Consider the following 20296-nt stretch of genomic DNA (forward strand, 5'->3'; position numbering starts at 1 on the left):
ATGTGATAGAGAGTGTATGCGCGTGTGGTGTTAATGGTGTAGTAAGCGTCCTCGAGTACACCGTAAACCGGTCAATGAATGGGTGGATCAGCTGATTGTTAAACCTTCAGTATCGGTGTTTTTTATAATTTGGGTAATGTAAAAGTTATCAGAGTTCTTGCGTTAATGTTAGCAAACCTAATACGCCTCATGAATCTCCTGTATAAGAGACATTTGTTCTGTGAGATATTGTTCTCGGCTGTTCAAGTACGTTTTTGTAAGCCCCCAATATATTCCTCCCACACTGTATGGTCACCTGGATACAGGTTACTTTGGTAGGCTGTTAAATCCTAAGGGATATAACAGTCTACCTAACGGATTTAACAGTCTACTTAACCCAACCCAACCTTGGCTTACAATTGGGAGACTCGATTCAGTCATATGGCAGGACAGAAACTGTTGGGGACATTTCTTTTCACCTAGCAGTAAAATGGTTGCATGGGAGTTAAGCATTATTGCAGGTTGCATCCTGGCAAAAGTCTATACTTGGTATTGTATTGTACTCTTAACCCGGTTATTGTACAGGTACTCTTAACCCGGTTATTGTACAGGTACTCTTAACCCGGTTATTGTACAGGTACTCTTAACCCGGTTATTGTACAGGTACTCTTAACCCGGTTATTGTACAGGTACTCTTAACCCGGTTATTGTACAGGTACTCTTAACCCGGTTATTGTACAGGTACTCTTAACCCGGTTATTGTACAGGTACTCTTAACCCGGTTATTGTACAGGTACTCTTAACCCGGTTATTGTACAGGTACTCTTAACCCGGTTATTGTACAGGTACTCTTAACCCGGTTATTGTACAGGTACTCTTAACCCGGTTATTGTACAGGTACTCTTAACCCGGTTATTGTACAGGTACTCTTAACCCGGTTATTGTACAGGTACTCTTAACCCGGTTATTGTACAGGTACTCTTAACCCGGTTATTGTACAGGTACTCTTAACCCGGTTAAGAGTACAATACGTTTAGAACCACCTCGGGTTTTGAACTGTCTCCTGTTATTATTTACATGCAGTTTTAACAAGGGGTGCTGTGCCAATTTTATAGATGCTGGAGCTCTGGTGATCCTGAAAAAAACATGAAATTTTCTATCCTGTTTCTAAATATATCACACGATTAAGTATTTCATTGTTCATTAAATACATCTGTTATCTTGAGATGATTTCAGGGCTTAGCAACCCTGCGGCCCAGTTGTCGACCAGGCCTCCTTTTTGGTACACATCCCCAGGAACCAGCTTGTAGCAGCTGTCTAATGCCTAAGTACCTATTTACTGCTAGGTAACAGGGGCATCAGGGTGAAAGAGACACTGCCCATTTGTTTCTGCCTCCACTGGTGATCGAACCTGAAACCTCAGGACTACAAGTCGGAAGCGCTGTCCATTCAGCTGCCATGTCTCTTACATTGCTCATGTTTGCACATACTTTACACCCAAGTTTATCATTCCTGAAGTCTAACAGTGGATAGGTTTCCTTTTTTTTCTTCCTTCTTTCTTTCTTTTTGATCATCGCTGAATATTCGTATCCAAAGTGGTAGGTTGGCAACTTTGTCTTGTATAGTTTTTCTCGCATAAATTGACAGGAAGCATTCACGCGCATCTGCAATTCAGCCTGTTTACTTTTATAGTATATAAAAATTTGAATGTTATTGAATCTTAAAAAAATATATCATTAACTCGCTAGTGATGTAAAACTAATTTTCCTGATATGGTCAACCACAAGCAAGCATCTCCCTTTCCCCTCATTCTCTCTCCCACTCCATCTACTTGCAGAGGTGCTGGAGAGCTCTTGTAGCACTGCACCTGCGTAGTAGCCTTGCACTGACGCCTTGACGCAAAAGTGCGTCAGCCAGAAAAATGATCGGATGGATTACGAGAACTTTCAAATTCAGGGATCCCATCACAATGGTTGTACTCTTTAAGTCACTTGTGTTGTCCCGTCTCGAGTACTGCTCAGTACTCGCTTCCCCCTTCAGAGCAGGAGAGATTGCTGAAATAGAGGGAATACATATACGGCACGCATAGACGAGATAAAACGCCTAAATTATTGGGATCGTCTCAAAGATCTCCAAATGTACTCTCTAGAAAGGAGACGAGAGAGATACCAAATAATATACACATGGAAAATACTGGAGGGCCAGGTCCCAAATCTACACAGTAAAATAACAACGTACTGGAGTGAAGGATATGGAAGAAAATGCAAGATTGAACCAGTGAAGAGCAGAGGTGCCATAGGCACAATCAGAGAGCACTGTATAAACATCAGAGGTCCACGGTTGTTTAACGTCCTCCCAGTGACTATAAGAAATATTGCCTGAACAACCGTGGACATCTTCAAGAGAAAACTGGACTATTTTCTAAGAGAAGTTCCAGATCAGCCGGGCTGTGGCGGGTATGTGGCCCTGCGGGCCGCTCCAAGCAACAGCTTGGTGGACCAAACTCACAAGTCGAGCCTGGCCTCAGGCCAGGCTTGAGGAGTAGAACAACTCCCAGAACCCCATCAAGCAGGTGCAGAATAGAACCAGTGAAGAGCAGAGGTGCCATAGGCATAATCAGAAAACACTGTATAATCATCAGAGGTCCGCGACTTCTTGAGGTTATCTTGAGGTGATTTCGGGGCTTTAGTGTCCCCGCGGCCCGGTCCTCGACCAGGCCTCCACCCCCAGGAAGCAGCCCGTGACAGCTGACTAACACCCAGGTACCTATTTACTGCTAGGTAACAGGGGCATAGGGTGAAAGAAACTTTGCCCATTTGTTTCTGCCTCGTGCGGGAATCGAACCCACGCCGCAGAATTACGAGTCCTGCGCGCTATCCACCAGGCTACGAGGCCCCGAGGCGAGACTGTTCAACATCCTCCCAGCGAGCATAAGAAATATTGCCAGAACAACTGTGGACATCTTCAAGAGAAAATTAGACTGTTTTCTTCAAGAAGTGCCGGACCAACTGGGCTGTGGTGGGTAAAGCAACAGCCTAGTGGACCAAGCTCTAACAAGTCAAGCCTGGCCTCGGGCCGGGTTTGGGGAGTAGAAGAACTCCCAGAACCCCCATCAACCAGGTAACCAGGTATCAACCAGGCACTACTACTGCAAATCTTTTTTTTTTTTTTTTTCTCCAAAAAAAGTGCAAAATGATGCATTTTTTCTGTTTTAACCTAGAAAAGCAATGCAAAGCTAGTGACATTTGACTATTTATTTGTCACAGCCATTTCTACTGTCAATTTTGCTTGCTTCTGTTAATTTTGTTGTAGGGGTCAACAGGTGAGAGCGGGGTTGTAGGGGGGGACCGCAGGTGAGAGCGGGGTTGTATGGGGGACCGCGGATGAGAGCGGGGTTGTAGGGGGACTGCGGGTGAGTGGGGTTGTAGGGCATTTTGACTTTGACCTGTACTATTGTCATTTATGACATCTGTTCATTGTGTGATGGTAGAGTTTAGTTGTATTTGTATGGGTGTTTTTCTTGCCCTTTGTTTTATTGTGTTTATTCTTATAAATAAATATGGACAGTAACCAAAAAATCCTCCTGAAATTACATGTGCAGTATGAGTAAACTGTTTTTAAGTTTGATCCCATGGATTGTACCTATATGATTGTGTAGTCCTGACTTTATTGTGAAATCAGTGTTTGTATTAGTTCTATGTGAAAAGTTTACTACATTCATCTTTGGACTGTTTAGTCGATCCTTGTCGTTGATAATCTTGTAATTGTCATACAGTGTGTCAGGGTAAGTGGATTGGCATACTTTTTTATTTTATTGTATAGACTGTATTCTCTACTTTTAAAAATAAAAAAGTAACACTTGAATACAAATCCATACTTATATTTTGTTTACCTTCCAAGCTTTGGATTGGTTATATGGGAAGATGTGTTATATTCCTACTCTGCTGGGTATGAAACTTTGAGTAAAACAGTGTGTGCTTTAGAAGAATTGAATACCTCCTAACAAAGCCTGTGGTAGGTCATTCTTATTTATAAATCTACAGTTCAAATTCTCTTGTGGCTTTCATTGTGTATACTAAGACTGAGGTAAAGAAAGATTACGAAAATAGATATTTCTATTTGTCCAGTCATAAATAAGGTAATTAATTGTAGGCAATTGAAGAAACAAATATCCAACATCATGTTGATGTATACCTACTGAAGATGCATAATGCAGTCACTTTTATTTCCAGCCCATCACGATGAGTCTGCCAAAACCTGTTATGCGGGGCCTCTTGAGATCCCAAATTAAGAGGCAGATAATAATTGCTGCCAGTCTTGCTGTTGTGGCTGTCGGTTCTTGGAAATACTTTGTGCAGTATCCCAGGAAACAGCTATATGCAGATTTTTATAAGTAAGTGACTTCATTGAACTACATACGATACTCAGTAAAGTGTAGTGCAATTGATATTTGAGGTTTCCATGTGATATTTTGATTGCCTCTATATATTAACTTTCGAACTTGGCTGTATAATATAGTACCTAACTATTTGTTAAGTGTAGGTCTATGAAAGCATGTATGTATAAGTGTGTGTGTGTGTATATATATAATATAATGTTGTACCTAGTAGCCAGAATGCAGTACTTGGCCTACTATGCAAGACCCGATTTGCTTAATAAGCCAAGTTTTCCTGAATTTTATATACAGTATTCTATTTTTTTTTTTTTTTCTTAAGAAATGATAAAGCTTTCTATTTCATTAGGTAGGAGTTAATTTTTTAAATTTTAGTTAAAACTAACGTAGATATATGACTGAACCTAACCAACCTATCTTAACCCCTTAACTGTGTTGCCTCCAAATATGACACCCCCCAGTGCGCAGGAAATAACTTCTCTTTTTTTTTTTTTTTTTTTTTTTCTGTTTTGTCCTTCTGAGTTGATGTACTGTACTTGCCTAATTGTACTTGTGTGGGTAGAGCTTTGGATCTTTAGTCCTACTTCTCAACTTTCCAGTCAACGGGAGTACGGGCTCTTGCATTTGAAACTGCGTATGATGCCTGCCACCATAACTTAGCCTCTTAGCAATTCATAGATTACAATAATAAAATTTACATGTACATATCACTCAAGATCACTATAGAAGCTGACAGGATTATGTAGGATATGCTGAAGTCTATTTTGAGCCTCTTCTCACAGTAATTCCATGAGAAAACACCCCCCTCCCCTCCTTAGATCACCTGGATAGTTAACTAGATATTTTTGATCTGAAAGCATATTACGGTTCTGGTAATAGTCTACATATAAACTGGTATGAATCTTTGTCATAAACATTGATTATTCTCAAGTTATAACATTATTGTATTATATATTGTTGGTTTAAAATATAAAATGTATATGCTGAAAACTTTTTCTTTCAAGAATGTGGTTTTATGTAAATGGAATTCTCAGACACACATGAAATAGTCTATATACCTGGACTGTATGGGTATGGGTTTGAAACCCATACAGTCCAGGTGAATGGAATGCTTATTTCCACGGAAGTGTAGATGGCAATTTACGTTGAAATACAGTGGAACCTCAGTTGACGACTGCCCTAGAAGACGAATTTTTTGGAACACATAAATTTCTTCATAAAATTTGAATTGGTACATGATGGTTTACTTGGAAGACGGCATCTGTTCATACATGTATGGGTCGAACGAATGCGTAGTGCTGGGGGGCGAGAGGCGCGGCACTCAGTTTGTTTACAAGTCTATTCCAATGACTGATCTTGAATTCTTTGCAAAGAATTTCAGTTTTTTGCTTTTGTGGTTTTCTGAACAGTAAAGTTTTTTTTATATATCACACCATGGGTCCTAGGATGGTGAGGGAGACTGTATGGATGGAGGGGGAACTGGATAGGGGTGGATGGAAGGATGGTGGGGGGACTGGATGGATGGTAGAGGGACTAGATGGATGGTAGAGGGACTAGATGGATGGTAGAGGGACTAGATGGATGGTAGAGGGACTAGATGGATGGTAGAGGGACTAGATGGATGGTGAGGGGGTCTGGATGGATGGTAGAGGGACTAGATGGATGGTGGGGGGGTCTGGATGGATGGTAGAGGGACTAGATGGATGGGGGGGGGACTGAATGGATGGTGAAGTGAACCTCTGTCCCTCACACCGAACCCCCCCCCCCCTGCACCGGCCACATCTGGACATTATTATGGGCTTCGTTGCTACCAGCTGGTGGATCAGAAGGCGGACTGCATGACATTAAACTATTCTTGTTTACTGACTGCGAAAGCCTGATTGACTAAATGCCTAACTGGTTGCTACCACAACTGTGAATGCTCGACTGCCTGACTGTCTTGACTGAATGCATCACAGATCAGTCTGCTACCTCGAAGAGCTTCACCTGCTTTAGCAAGCCTGTGAACTCATGCCTGTAGAGAGGTTACCTCCCTGGGAGAATAGCTCGTGTAGGATTATCATCAATGAAATGGCAACGAAAAAATCGAACATGATACCATAAGAAATGAGGCATAAGTATCTTGGGGAAATTTATAAAGAAGCCGGAGATGAACTAGATCAAATCTGCACTGACGGGTCATCTAATCCTGTCAATGGCAGGGCTGGTGCAGCATACACTATAATTAGGTATAATGCCTTTCAATGTAGAAATTAACACTTTCGCTCACTGGGCGCGCGACCGCTTTACTACCCCAGGTGGGTTTGGGCGGTTCACGGGTGCGCACGAAAATTCTGAAAAGTGTATACTCTTTTCAACTTTGTCACCTCAATTTTTGTCAAACGATATTCAATTTGGTATCAATGTGTTCGCAATAGAATTCTCTAGCGGATGAAATGCATATAACCTGCATAAGCCCAGCTTACCACCCGCAGCAAACAGAGAAAGTGCGAGCGAGTGACCCGGGAGCGCTCAAGAGGGAAAAAATGTTTACAGTCTTTTCACTTTGGTCACCTCAATTATCGTCCTAGGTCTTTCATTTTGGTATCAATGGGTTCGCAATAGAGTTCTCTAGAGGAGTATATTCATATAAAATAAAAAAAACCTGGTCACGCTCCACCCGCCGACGAGTTGAAGACAAGCCATGCGAGGGAGCACTCGTATGCTCACCTGCTACACTTAAATTCCCGCCCACAAATGTTTAGTATATTTTCCGGCTGCTAATGTCAATTTTCGTGTTACAGCGCTCATTTTGGTATGTAATTATCCCCTAATAGAATGTTTTAGATGGATATATGCATATAAGGGCAAATTGAAGATCAATATTGCAAATACAATACAATAAAGTATAAATAAAAATATAAACTATATAAGTTGTCTTGAATTTATTTGCGAGATATTGCATCACTGATCGAACTTTGATTAGTCTGTCTAGAGTGTGACCTTGTGGAATGGACTTACTGTACTGTTATAAATATGGAAATACTTTCCAATCAATTCATATCGTTTACCAGTCATAAATGTATCGAAACTAGGTATATGCCAGAATCTACCTGTAAGTCATATATTTCAGCAAGCTTTGAGTGAGAAATAATTGAATAAATCCCAAAGGAGTGCTAGGTACAGGAACAGTTAAGCCTGGTATTCCTGTAAAACTGTCTACAAAACTGACTGTATTGTCACTACACCACCCTTCATCAGAACCTGTTGGTGTTGGGGTATGTTTGGCTCTGGCACGAGCCCCAGTACCTCGCCTTGCACGTTCGGCAGTCTAAACCTCAGACTCCTCACTTCCATCACTATCAAAATCCTCCTATGCTGTTTCCGTGTCAATACATTCACTACCTTCATCAATGTCAGTCTCAACGACAGTTTAAAATCAGTCCCCCAAAAATTGGATAAAAACCGGATTTTTGGCAAATATTTTAATGGAGGACCCAATGCTAAACCGTCGCTGGACTTGCTCCTGTTTTACGGAGGACTCGGTGCCGAGTCGTCGCCGAGCGAAAGAAAGCTCATATTGAGAACTATGCAAGTTCTTCAATGCAAGCAGAGCTAACTGCCATTGTTATGGCATTAAGATTCCTTGAACAAAACACTAATGGCACAGTGATCTGCGCCGATTCAAAAGCAGCGTTACAAAGCCTAAGTAAAAATCAGGCAGAAAATCTTGCGATAGTTGATGAAATTAAGAGAGCTGTTAGGGTACTAATCATTCGGGGAAGAGTCGTCTAGTTTGTGGATCCACTTCCATGTTGGAATATATGGAAATGAACGAGCAGATGTGCTGGCTGCTGAAGGCGCTGAAGGAGACCACATTGAATGCTTCATATCCAAGACTCTTCTACAAATTAGAGGTATTGTCAGGCAACATCACCGTGACAAGGTATCTGAGGAAAGGAGGATAGAAACACAAATCAGCAAATCTGTATGATGGTACAACATAGTTGCAGCTGGCAATCCCAATCATTATAGGCAAAAAGGTGGTGGCCGCGGGAGAAAATCAGTAATAGCGAGAATCCGTCTTGGATACAAATATTCATGGAGATTCGGAATGGAAACGACAGTTGAGTAGCAGAGTTGTAGAATCTGTGATGAGAGTGACAGACTACCTTGACCACTACCTGAGAGAATGTGAACACCTGAGTGACGTTAAAAATGTGTAGAATAATAAACCCCACATTGTTCGAGTTAGGAAAACACCATTTGTCAATTATTGATACTGTTCTTAAAAGGTTCCCCTATTTTCCACCTGCAAGATAATGTAAGATTTGAAGGGTTGACAATGTTAATCCTCTTGTTTAAGCAGCTGTTCACATGACAGTTAAGCAAGTCCCAGCTATGTCTGGGTACAAGTGACAGGATGAACAACCCATCGGGTTTTCTTCCTACTGGGGAGTGTTCTACATGCTGCTATGGTGGTGTGTCCACTCACAGGTTGAGTGGCGCTGCCCAATGAACTCGCCCCTCGGGGCAAAATTTAAAATTTAAAACTCTGAATGCTTAACTGCCTTTGATTATGACTGACTTGTGACTGGCTGCCACATAACAGGCAGTGAAATGTGTGAAAAGAAAATCTGAAACAAGTGATGTAGATATGAATGCGCTGATGGCGATTGTGGGACGGTCTCACTACCTCCTCACCCTCCCCATACACCAACACCGCTCCTCCCTCCCTCCCTCCCTCGCTGTTTCCCATACACCACCAAGAGTCCCCAGTAAAGTGCAGTTAAATGTTCTTATTTTATTTATGGTTTATATACCTGATTGTTTTATGTATGAATAATATGAGTAGTATTCTGTATAAAATTTATTTTAAAGTTGATTTTTTTGTTGGGGGTGTGGAACGGATTAATTAAATTTACATTATTTCTTATGGGAAAATTTGTTTTGGTTGACGACGTGTGTCTGGGAACGGATTACGATCGTAAACGAAGGTACCACTGTAGTTATTCATTTTTCACATTACTGTATCGTCAATGATACACCATATTAACGCAACCAAATGTAACGAAACCAAACCAATCTTTACCTAACCTTACAATAGATAGAGAGTAGAAAATAGCACTAATTATGTAGTCATTCCCAATCCATTTCCTTGAGCTGATCTTGAGGACAGGTTGCAGATTCACTCAAGATATTACAAACGGTATTCCATTTATAGAAATTGTTGAAGATATTTGTTTTAAGTCTGAAAATTGGCATTCAACTACTGTATGTGTATAGCTGCAATATAAACATTTACAGGTATTTATAAAAAAAAACAATGCAAGTAATTGTTGCATCATCAGTGTGTGCATTTATAAATTGTCTCTATAAAGTTCTAATTATATAAGCAGAAAAATGCAATTCAGATAGTATAAGATGCATTTCCATAGTGTGTGGTATTCTTGGGTGGCTGATACATAATCAAACTGATCGCATTTCTCATTTCCCACACTGTACACTTGGCTCAGACAACTCAATCCTTTGGAATGAGGTTCAACCAGAGGCATGCTTTGGTTCATGGAAAAATGCGAGACATAAAATTACCATATATTTTCGTAAATTTTCAATGAAATTAGCATTGCCAAAATACCAGTACTTTATACCCAAATACACTAAGCATACAAATTATACCTGTACTTTTAATAAATATTAAAAAATGAGACCATTTTTAAATTAATTGTATTAAATTAGTGTTTGTTTTCCCTGCATGTTTTATTTCCTGTTTACTGTTAAACATTCCTGTGGACTCTAAAGGACGTCTACCAATTTTTTTAATTGGTCTATAATTGAGCAGTCTAGCAGCACCATTAGACAGGTTGAAGTAAAGAAGAAAAATATATATAAATTTCATTACACTTAATTGAGAAATACTGTTAATGTTAAGGGTTAATAAATATTTTTCATGGCAATTTTTTTGTCAAATACCAATGCAGTTGTTTATCTGTAAGTAATATATCATGTTTATTACAGAACTTACGATGCGCAGGCTGAATTCGACCGCATAAGGAATCTTGGTTTGTTCCAGTCCTGTAAGCCAGATGGAGAAGTAGAAAACTAATATTGTACGAAGCAAGCAGTACATTTCCCATTCATATTAAAAGTAAGTAATATTTATGTAAATGCTTGTTAGCATTTTTATTTTAATATATTTTATGAAATTCTATCACATACATTATACAGTATTGGATTTCTGATGTACTGTATCCAAATTTGCTCTTAAAAGCAACATCTGCTGTGTGATATGGCCAGGATCGACATGTCACAGGGCAACATTGACATTTATGCCATAGAATATTTCAAATGGTCACTACAGGCACATTAGTGTTAAGAGAATGCAAGAGAATATTTAGTTCAAACAGAGTTGATTAAAGTTAACACTTTGGCGTACCCCACGCGCCACCCCTCAACTGTGCGATATGGGACCCAGGGTGTCATGGGAGCGCGAGTAAATTCTGAAAAGTGTATACTCTCCAACTTTGTCACCCTAATTCTCGTCCTACGAGATTAAATTTGGTATCATTGTGTTCGCAATAGAATTCTCTTTAGCACTAAATGCATATAAACTCCAAAGGCCCGGCTAATTACCCGCAGCAAACAGAGAAAGTGCGAACGAGTTACCCAGGAGCGCGCAGACGCGATAAAATGTTTTCACTATTTTCACTCTGGTCACCTCAATTTTTGTCCTAGGTCTTTCATTTTGGTCTCAATGGGTTTGCAATAGAATTCTCTAGAGGAACATTAGCATATAAAATAAAAAACCTGGTCACGCTCCAACCGCCGACGAATTGAAGACGGGCCACGCATTAGCCGCGAGTGAGCGCTCAGATGCCTTCCAGCTACACTCCCAATTCCCGCCCTTTTCAAGCCTTTCTTTTGCAATTTTCTTCCTGGAAGGGCCTTGTTCATGATCACTATCTATCGTGGAGTAAGCGTAGATAGTTTCTAAAGCCGCAGTAAGAAATATAGCCACGAAAAATAGCCGAAATGTTCACACGTTTGAGATGCGAGGGGAGGCGACATTGGTCACAACAGTGGAGCAAAAACAATGGGCCCACAGCGTGTGCCAAGCCGCCTGAGGGCCACGAGGCTCAACAAAGAAAATGGGAAGACATCGGCGCGCATTTTAAAACCAGTCCCCAAAAAATCGGATAAAAACCTGATTTTTGGCGATTATTTAAAGTGGATGACGCAATGCTGCGTCATCCCCGGAATTACCGACAGTAAACGGATGACGCAATGCTGCGTCATGCCCAGGCGAAAGTGTTAACCGTCTTGTTCCAACCTTCGACATATGTCCCGACAGTGGACATGTGCTGTTCGTCATATAGTATACCATTCTTGGAGATAAGAATCGTGTTAGGTTTATAGAGGTCTTCTTAGCTAAGGGCCTGGCTATATGCACAAAAACCTATCCAGTACTGTACTTGTCTTAATTAAAGTGGTTGACAGTGTTACACATCCACCATTCTTCAGCCTTTCAGGTTTATTACTTCCTGATCGTTCTCATTTTAAGACTTTCGTTCAGGGCTGGATATGAACAGTGCATAAGGAGCAGCTTTCACGATCCATTGGAACTTGGTTTGTGAATGGTTGTTTTCTTCTGGTTATTTTACATTGTGTTGGGTATTTGTGTTGTCCCCCAGACCGTGCTCACCAGTTATTCCGAGTACATTTATTTATCCACTCATATTTCACCTTTTCATTCTCTAGTAGAAGGATAGTCTTTTTAACTGATTAAATGCCATCAAAAACTCCAACTTTAGTAAATGGACTTCCTCCTACTATAGTCAGGGTCGAGGCCTTCGCAAGTTGTTTGTAATACAGTACTCGGTATTGCTTTCCTCTAAGTATTGCACATTATTTTCCAGCACCAACAAAGTTTGCAAAATTCTGCATAATGCAACTTAGAGGAATGCCCAACAGGTATTTCTTCTGCCTTTAGTGTTCCTCTTTTTGGGTTCAAATGGATCTTCCTTTTGTTTAGTTAAATATCTTCATCCTGGGGTATGTAACTCATGTTTGTGTGGTGAGCTTGTTTGAGCCTCCTAGGCTTGCTGCATATCATGGTTTAGGGTTTACAAGCAAAATTATCAATTCTTTCCAGCTTTCATGCTTGCTTCATTGTCTTTAGATTAAAATGGCTGTTCTTGGTTTACTTTTCTAGATGCTTCAGTTGGTGACACTTCAGCTTCAAATCATCCATATTTTTCTTATCTTTATCAATTTTGAAGTTGTAAATGGAAGTGGTTTTGGCCACCCATTCAGGGTATGATAATCTTCTTACATTTCTACAGCTCGACAGTTTCCAGCATCCTTGTAGTTCACTCCCTTGGATCTATTGTTTATTCGGACCCATTTTGTTCTCCCAAACGGCATCTTGTTCTGCACTGTGGTATTGCTTAACCCTTGAACCATAGTTCTTTTAAGGAGTAAACAAGTGGGATAGTTTTAATGAAAGCCTTCTTTCTTGGTGCAACAAGCACCAAGAAAGTGCTTGTTAATTCTTCCCGCCCTTGTTTTCTCCACTTTTCCTGTGCATATCCATGTTCTGGGCATCATATGTGATTCAAGAGGTGGGGGGGGGGGCAGTCAGAATTGTGGCTGTAATAGGCAGCCTGATTGGTTGCTACTTAATGTGTTCTGTTGGAGGCAGCTTGATGCTAAAGAATGCCTAGAGTTTGTACTTTAACCTTTCTGGATATTATTTTAAAGCTGGATTGTGTATTCTCCAGTGCTGACACCTGAATGTGACCGTATAGGGACTTTAATACTATACATCTGATGCTGGTACCAGACCACCATTATGCAACCATTATTGAATCTGGTCAAATGCCATACAGTAGCAGGTGTGAAGTTCAGTAACAACCAAGTGTTCTGCTTTCAAAAAGACTAAAATTTCTACACCTCAATGCCAGATGATTTATACACACTTTTCAAGCCCCTTTAAACCATGGCAGCATGTGGGTGCTCTGCTGTTCATTCAAGGTTCATAAAACAAAATGTGTAAAAATCAGTGTGTAAATATTTAGTGAATCACATTAGCACTGTAGTAACATTTCTTTTTACTTCATTTATATTGGCAGAAGTGCAAGATTTATTATGTCAACAAAATAGGAGCATTGTACAAAGAAAATTAATTTGTATTTTATTTGCACAACTATTTCCTAATATTTTTCTCTTTTCAGGTGGCTTGTAATACCGATGAACATTATATAAATAAAATGTGTAAAAAGGATAATGTAATGAATTTGCTGTATAGATTGTAAATTATACTCTACAAACAATGATTGTTTTTTTTTCTTTAATCCCTTTTGCTCAGTCATTTTTTATAGCTTAAATTGTTAATTTAAGTATAAATGTCATATAAAAACTGAGAGGTGCCAGTGAAGGTTTGAATCTGAATACAATGCAGTGTATGTACAGTACAGTATGAAAGCCATGAATTAGTGGGATCAGTCATAATTTAACTACAAGTAGAGACAAAGCCCAGGAGGAAGGTATTAATCTTTTTCCACAATATCTGGAGAATGCTTGTGTGGATATTACTCTAATGTTAAGTATGATCCTTATTGTTACTGGCCTAGTTACTCATGATTTCATCTTATAAGTTAATGGAATAAAACTAATATCCTTTAGTAAGATTGCTGAGGCACTTGGTTAAGCATTAGAATTACTTTATCTCCTTAAGAAAATGCTAAACCAAACCAATTTGTACCATTTTAAATCAAGCATCTGTGCTGCAAGGAGCTGAGCACTAAACATGGTTCCTGGAGAGAGAATGGATGAAAGATGAGCTCTCAAAAATTAGCATAAAAGCCACATTTTGTTGAATTACACAGTGAAAACACGTGCAGGTAAAATTACCTCAAAACCAGAATTCAGCTCTGGTGGCAAGCTACTTCAACAGAGAGGTCATTAAAAGACCTGTGTGCAGAAAGGGGCCATATGTGGAACAATGCACTGGGTCATTGTGAAAAATACCAGGTCATTGTGTGGCTCCAGTACAATGGTAGATGTTCAGAACAGCAGAAAGTAAATGGTTTATGAATGGATGTGAAGTAGAATTTCAAGTGAATATTGATTGAAACTGAAATACTTACCATGATTGTTTTGTACACTTCCCCCTCACTGTCTGGCTCGTTGTCGCCGTGAGGGGGGCTTGGTGGGCAGCTGCCGGAGTGTGATGCTCCGTGGGTCAGTCCTCTGTCCTTTTGCAGCCTTATGCTCCTGCTGCTGCCTTTACCAATTTTGCCAGGCCCCTTTTCCTTTTACTCATGTTTCATTTTTCTCCTCCCTCTTCTATCAAATTGTCATTTCCTGCCGACCTTTTGCCTGTTTTGATTATTCTTTCGACCTTCTATTGTTTCGACGCTCGGGTGTTTGAGGAGGCATACTCTTGCACCCGTAGAACTGTAGTACCCAACGTCTCTAGCGAGGGGAACCTTTTATTGTCAATCCTCCTTTCGTCACTGAACCCGCTCTCGACAGACTCACGGTTCTTAAGGTGGCGTTTGTGGGGCGTATACTCATGACGCACCCCTGGGGGGCCCCGGCAAGATCGGTGATAGCTTCTTGTTGGGTGTCCCTGCCTCTAATTGAGGCTCCATGGTGGGTGTGGGGGCACATTCGTGAATGAGTTTTAACTCGTTTTCATGACTGATAATGTTTCCCTTGTATTTTCTCAGGCTCGTGGGGTGGGCGACCAAGCCCCCGAGTCGGACTGTGTTGGAAGACCAGGCCCTGTAGCCCCTGCTGCATTGACTACTGCCGGCGACCTGACTACTCCCCTCAGCTCCCCTCCCTCCTCTGCGGTAGGGTCGAGTCCCCAGCCCCCAGTGGTGACCACCTCGTCCCCTGGCCCGGCTCAGTCTCTCATTGTGACTACTGCGCCTTTTACCCCCTTGAACTCCGGGGGTTCTCAACGCCGCTCCCGCCACGGCCGCACTCGCACGATCCCTTCCTGTAATACTACTTACAACGCCTTGTTTGGTCCCGCTACGTGGGCTAAATACTTTGATCTTCACCATCTGGATTCTACTCCTGACGATTTCTCCCTCCATAAACACCTTCTTGATTCAGTAGATGCCTCTGTTACTTTTAACCCCACCAGTTACGGTACGCGTGTCGTTGCTGCTCTTCAGGATGCAGCTACTCGCTTAGCCGCTTTGTCCTGCATTGGAGAGACCCCTGTTCGGGTCCCCAAGAGCGCTCGGTTAAATGCCAGTGTTGGCACTGTTCTCCCACACCATGTTGCAACTGTTCGGGACCTCAACGATTGCCATGAGGATATTAAGCATATCCTCGAAGCCCAAGGCCATTCTGTCCTCCAGGTGGACACGTTTACTCGACCCCCTCGTGGTCATCGCCGTCAGCCCCTTCGAGTTGTAAAAATCACCTTTGATAGTAGGACCCTTCCGCCCTCTATTATTCTTGCTGGTGCCAGATGCTCCGTTCAGGAGTACATTCCCTCTCCTAGACTATGCAATAAGTGTTGGAAGTTCGGGCACGGTGTCCTCGAATGCACCAGTACTGTGTATCTGTGCCCCATGTGTGGGGACGATAGTCATTCTAAGTCCGAGTGCACTTCTTCCCAGGCTCGCTGCCTCAATTGCGGTGAAGCCCACCCTACCTTCTCACGCTCGTGTATGCACTACAAACTCGAGGAAGCCGTCCTCAACTTGAAGCACCGTGATCTTTTCCTGAAGCGAGACGCCAAGTAAGTCGTCTCATCCCTTTTGTGGGCGTCTCCTACGCTCGCGTGTTGCGTTCTACCTCTCTTCGTCCTTCCCGTCTTCCTCAGTCTCACAACCGTTTCCAGGCCTTAAACCCGACCACACCCACCACCTCTTCCCCTATTCCTTTGCCTCCTGTCCCAGATGGTCTCCGTCTGGGATTTCCCCCCTTCCTACCCAGTCCGCCATATCTCCTTTGTCTTCTTCCCCATCTTCCCGACCCTCCCCCCAGTCTCTTGACCCTCCACGCCACCTGTCTGTCCAGGCTGATATCCATCATCCTCCCAGCAATCTTCGTGTTGTTCGCTCTCGTTCCTCTTCTGCTGAGACCATTGAGTCTGTCGCCCGGTACGTTGTTACTGGAACGCCTGTCTCTCTGAGCCAGAAACGTAAGCCTGGCTCCTCTCCTTCTTCCTCTCCGGCGGGTAAGAAGGTTTCGCTGTCTTCCTCGCCCCCTCCCTCTGACTGTCACTACATCCCCTCCCATTTCAGTAGTCGAACCCCCTGTTTCTGATATAGAGGTTTCTTCCGCCCCCGATTCCCTCTTCTGTTGCTGCCCTTCCTGAGGTGCACTCCTTGATTTCTGCCTCCCCTCCTCCAACTGTCCTTGCCTGCCCCTCTCAGTTGTCCCCTCCTCCGGACCCCGTCAGTCCGCCTCTGGTCTGTTCTCTCGCTCCCTTCCCTCTCTCCTTACTAAGTTTACCCATGCCCCCTAACCCTGATTTTGCCAACCCTGATCCTGAGATCCTTTAATAAACTGTTCCTCTTTCCCTTAATTTCTTTCTTGTTCTTTGTTACTGTCCTTTCTCTTTGATAATGTCTATTCTTCAGTGGAATATTCGTGGATTTTATGCCAACTTCCATGAACTCCAACTTCTAATTACACAGTTTACACCACTTTGTGTTTGTCTCCAGGAACCAATGCTTGGTGCTCGTCCTGGTCACTTTCGTGGTTATTCCTTTCTTTCTCCCCCCCCCCCCAGCTGTTGCTGGGGCCCATAACTCTACTGCTCTCTTAATTCGTTCTGATATTCCCTTCGTCCCCCTACTTCTTCCGTCCTCTATCCATTGTTCTGCTGCCCGTGTTTTTGTGGGTAAATGGTATACAGTCTGTTCCATTTATCTCTCTCCAAATGTTCCTCTTTCCCTTCCTGATCTTAAGCACCTCCTGGACTCCTTGCCAGAGCCGGTGCTCCTTTTGGGTGATTTCAACTGTCGACATTCCCTCTGGGGTCATGTTCTGACAAACACCCGAGGCCGTCTTCTCGAACCGTTCGTCCTCGATTCATCTCTTATCTCTTCTGAATTCTGGTGAGCCCACTCATGTGGACTCTCGAACTCGCACCCTTTCCTGCCTTGATCTTTCTCTCTGCTCGTCGTCCCTCTACTTAGATTTCACGTGGCAGGTTCTTGATGACCTCCATAACAGTGATCATTTCCCCATCCTCTTCTTTTTTCTCATTCCACCCTCCTCTTTCCTTCCCTAGGTGGCAGTTTGCCAAGGCTGACTGGTGCCTATTCACCCTCCGCGCTACTCTCTCTGACCTCTCCTCTCTGCCTCTTCCTCGCGCCCTCCTCCTTTTTTATGACACTGTCTCCAACGCTGCCCTCAGCTCTATCCCTCGCTCTTCCTCCCCGGGGCACACGGAAGTGTGTTCCCTGGTGGAACGCGGACTGCTCGGGCTGTCCGCTGTAAGCATGCAGCCTGGAAAAAACACCGCCGCCGGCAGACAGCTGATTCTTTTATTCTGTTTCGGAAGGCAAGTGCGGTGGCCCGTAGGACCATCCGTACTGCTAAACGTGAGAGTTGGAAATCTTGTGTTTCTACCATTACGTCCGATAATCCTCTACCGCAGATCTGGAAGAAGATCCGCAAGATTGCGGGCAAGTTCGTTCCAGATATCTCGCCGGTTCTCCACCTCCGTGGGACTCTTGTGGCGGATCCAGTGAAGGTCGCGGCCGAACTGGGTTCCCACTTTTCTTCTGTTAGCTCTGGTTCTCATCTTCCTCAATCCTTCCTTCTTCGTAAGCCTGTTCTTGAATCTTATCCTTTAGATTTCCACACTCTTCTCCGCCTTCCCTATAACGATCCTTTCTCTCTTTCTGAACTTCGGTCTGCCCAGGCCGATCCGCAGAGGGCTGCGGATCTACGGCAGCGGGCTCGGATGACGTTCATTATAAGATGCTTCGCCACCTCCCTCCGTGCGCGTTTCAGTATTTACTGAATCTGTATAACCAGGTCTGGGAGTCGTCGTCCGTCCCTGAGGACTAGCTCGATGCCGTTGTACTCCCTATTCGGAAACCAGGGTCTCTCGGTACGTCCCCTAAGGACTTCCGCCCTATTGCTCTCACGAGTTGTGTTTGCAAACTGTTTGAGCGTATGGTAAATGTCCGTCTGATGTGGTTCTTGGAACACCATCACCACCTCTCTCCTTCTCAATTTGGTTTCCGCAAGTGCCGCAGCACGACTGATGTCCTGGTGAACTTGGAGGTTTATATTCGTACTACTTTTGCTGCGAAGACCTCCGTTGTTGCTGTCCTTTTTGACCTGGAAAAGGCTTATGACACGACTTGGAGATGCCATATTCTGTCCCAACTTCGTTCTCTTGGCCTTCGTGGTAATCTCCCTCTCTTCCTTCAAAGCTTTCTCTCTCGTCGTACCTTTCGAGTCAGACTTGGTGCCACTCTGCCTCTTTTCGGCGGTATAAAGGTGTGCCCCAAGGTAGTGTTCTGAGTACTACTCTTTTTTCTGGTTGCCCTCAATGGTCTCCTTTCCTCTCTTCCTTCTGGCATCTTCTCCGATCATCATGTTGATGATCTTACTCTTTGCTGTCGAGGTGATGATTCGCCTCTCCTTCAACGGCGGCTTCAACTTGCGATTGATGCCGTGTCATCTTGGGCCACCAATCATGGCTTCAAGTTCTCTACTACTATGACTTGTGCCATGACTTTTACTCGGAAGCGGGTCGTTCTTCGTCCCTCTTTGTCACTTTATGGTCATCCCCTTGAGTACAAAGATTTCACGAAGCTTTTGGGGTTATTCTTTGACACTCGTTTGTCTTGGTCGCCCCATGTCTCTTACCTCCGTGTTGAATGCTCTAAGGCCCTTAACCTACTTATTTTATTTTATTTTATTTTATTTTATTTATGCATATTCAAGAAGGTACATTGGGAATGTGAGGATACATAATATGGTAATTACAGTCTTGTAAAACCACTAGTACGCGCAGCGTTTCGGGCAGGTCCTTAATCTAAGAAAATTTTAAGTAGGTAAATACTTGCAAAATTTATAGTTTTACTTAAGTTTTTGTCCCATACTTCTTGGGGAGCGGATAGGCGCACGCTCCTCCATTTGCATTCCTCTCTCGTCCTGTCTAAGCTCGATTATGGTTGCCCTGCATACTCTTCTGCTTCTCCTTCTACTCTTCGCCGTCTTGATCCTTTGCACCATACTGGGTTGCGCCTCAGCTCTGGTGCTTTTCGTTCAACTCCTACCCTCGGCTTGTATGCTGACACTGGCTTTCTGTCTCCAGGATCGCCGTGATCGCTACAGTCTTCGCTATCTTGCGCGATCTTTACAGCATCCTCACTCTCGCCTCTATCGTGCTTTGACTTTTACCCCGCCTGTAGTTCTTGTTCCTCTTCACCACCTTCCTCTTTCTGTCCGTTTGTCTCGCTTACAAGATTCTCTTTCGGTTCGTCTTACTAATGTTTCTCCTCTTATTGTTCCCTCCTTGCCCCCGTGGAGGGTCCCCCTTCCCAAATTTTGTACTTCTCTGACCCGCATCACTAAAGCTTTTACCCCTCCTACAGTTTTGAAACAAATCAAAATCAAATCAAATGTTTATTTAGGTAAGGTACATACATACAAGAGATACATACATACATACAAGGGGCTCAACGTCACACGTTTAGGGGATGCGGCTCCAACACTTAGCCTCGTTGTCACGTGCACACACCCACTCGAGCCGCTGTGACTCCCCACTCTCTCCTTAGGTGATATGATCTCCTCAATCCCCTTTAACTTACTAATCTTCCATCCTACCCTGTCCACAGCGGTGGTTCTTGGTTCTTTCTCTCTCTCTCTCTCTTCCTTTACTATTTCCTGGGAAGCCTCACTAGGACAAGTGCAAACACCAGCAAATTGGAATGCATTTACTGGACA

General features: G+C 43.0%; 1 long non-coding RNA gene across 1 annotated transcript; it reads left to right on the forward strand.

Moving 5' to 3' along the window:
- Positions 1–10449: 10449 nt before the first annotated feature.
- LOC138354483 (uncharacterized) lies at positions 10450–13686 on the forward strand. The gene is made up of 2 exons (XR_011223579.1): positions 10450–10499; positions 13585–13686. It is a non-coding gene; the product is annotated as an uncharacterized lncRNA (long non-coding RNA).
- Positions 13687–20296: the final 6610 nt, after the last annotated feature.

The sequence above is a fragment of the Procambarus clarkii genome, chromosome 63 (genome assembly GCF_040958095.1).
Source record: "Procambarus clarkii isolate CNS0578487 chromosome 63, FALCON_Pclarkii_2.0, whole genome shotgun sequence".
Classification (NCBI taxonomy): Eukaryota; Metazoa; Arthropoda; class Malacostraca; order Decapoda; family Cambaridae; genus Procambarus; species Procambarus clarkii.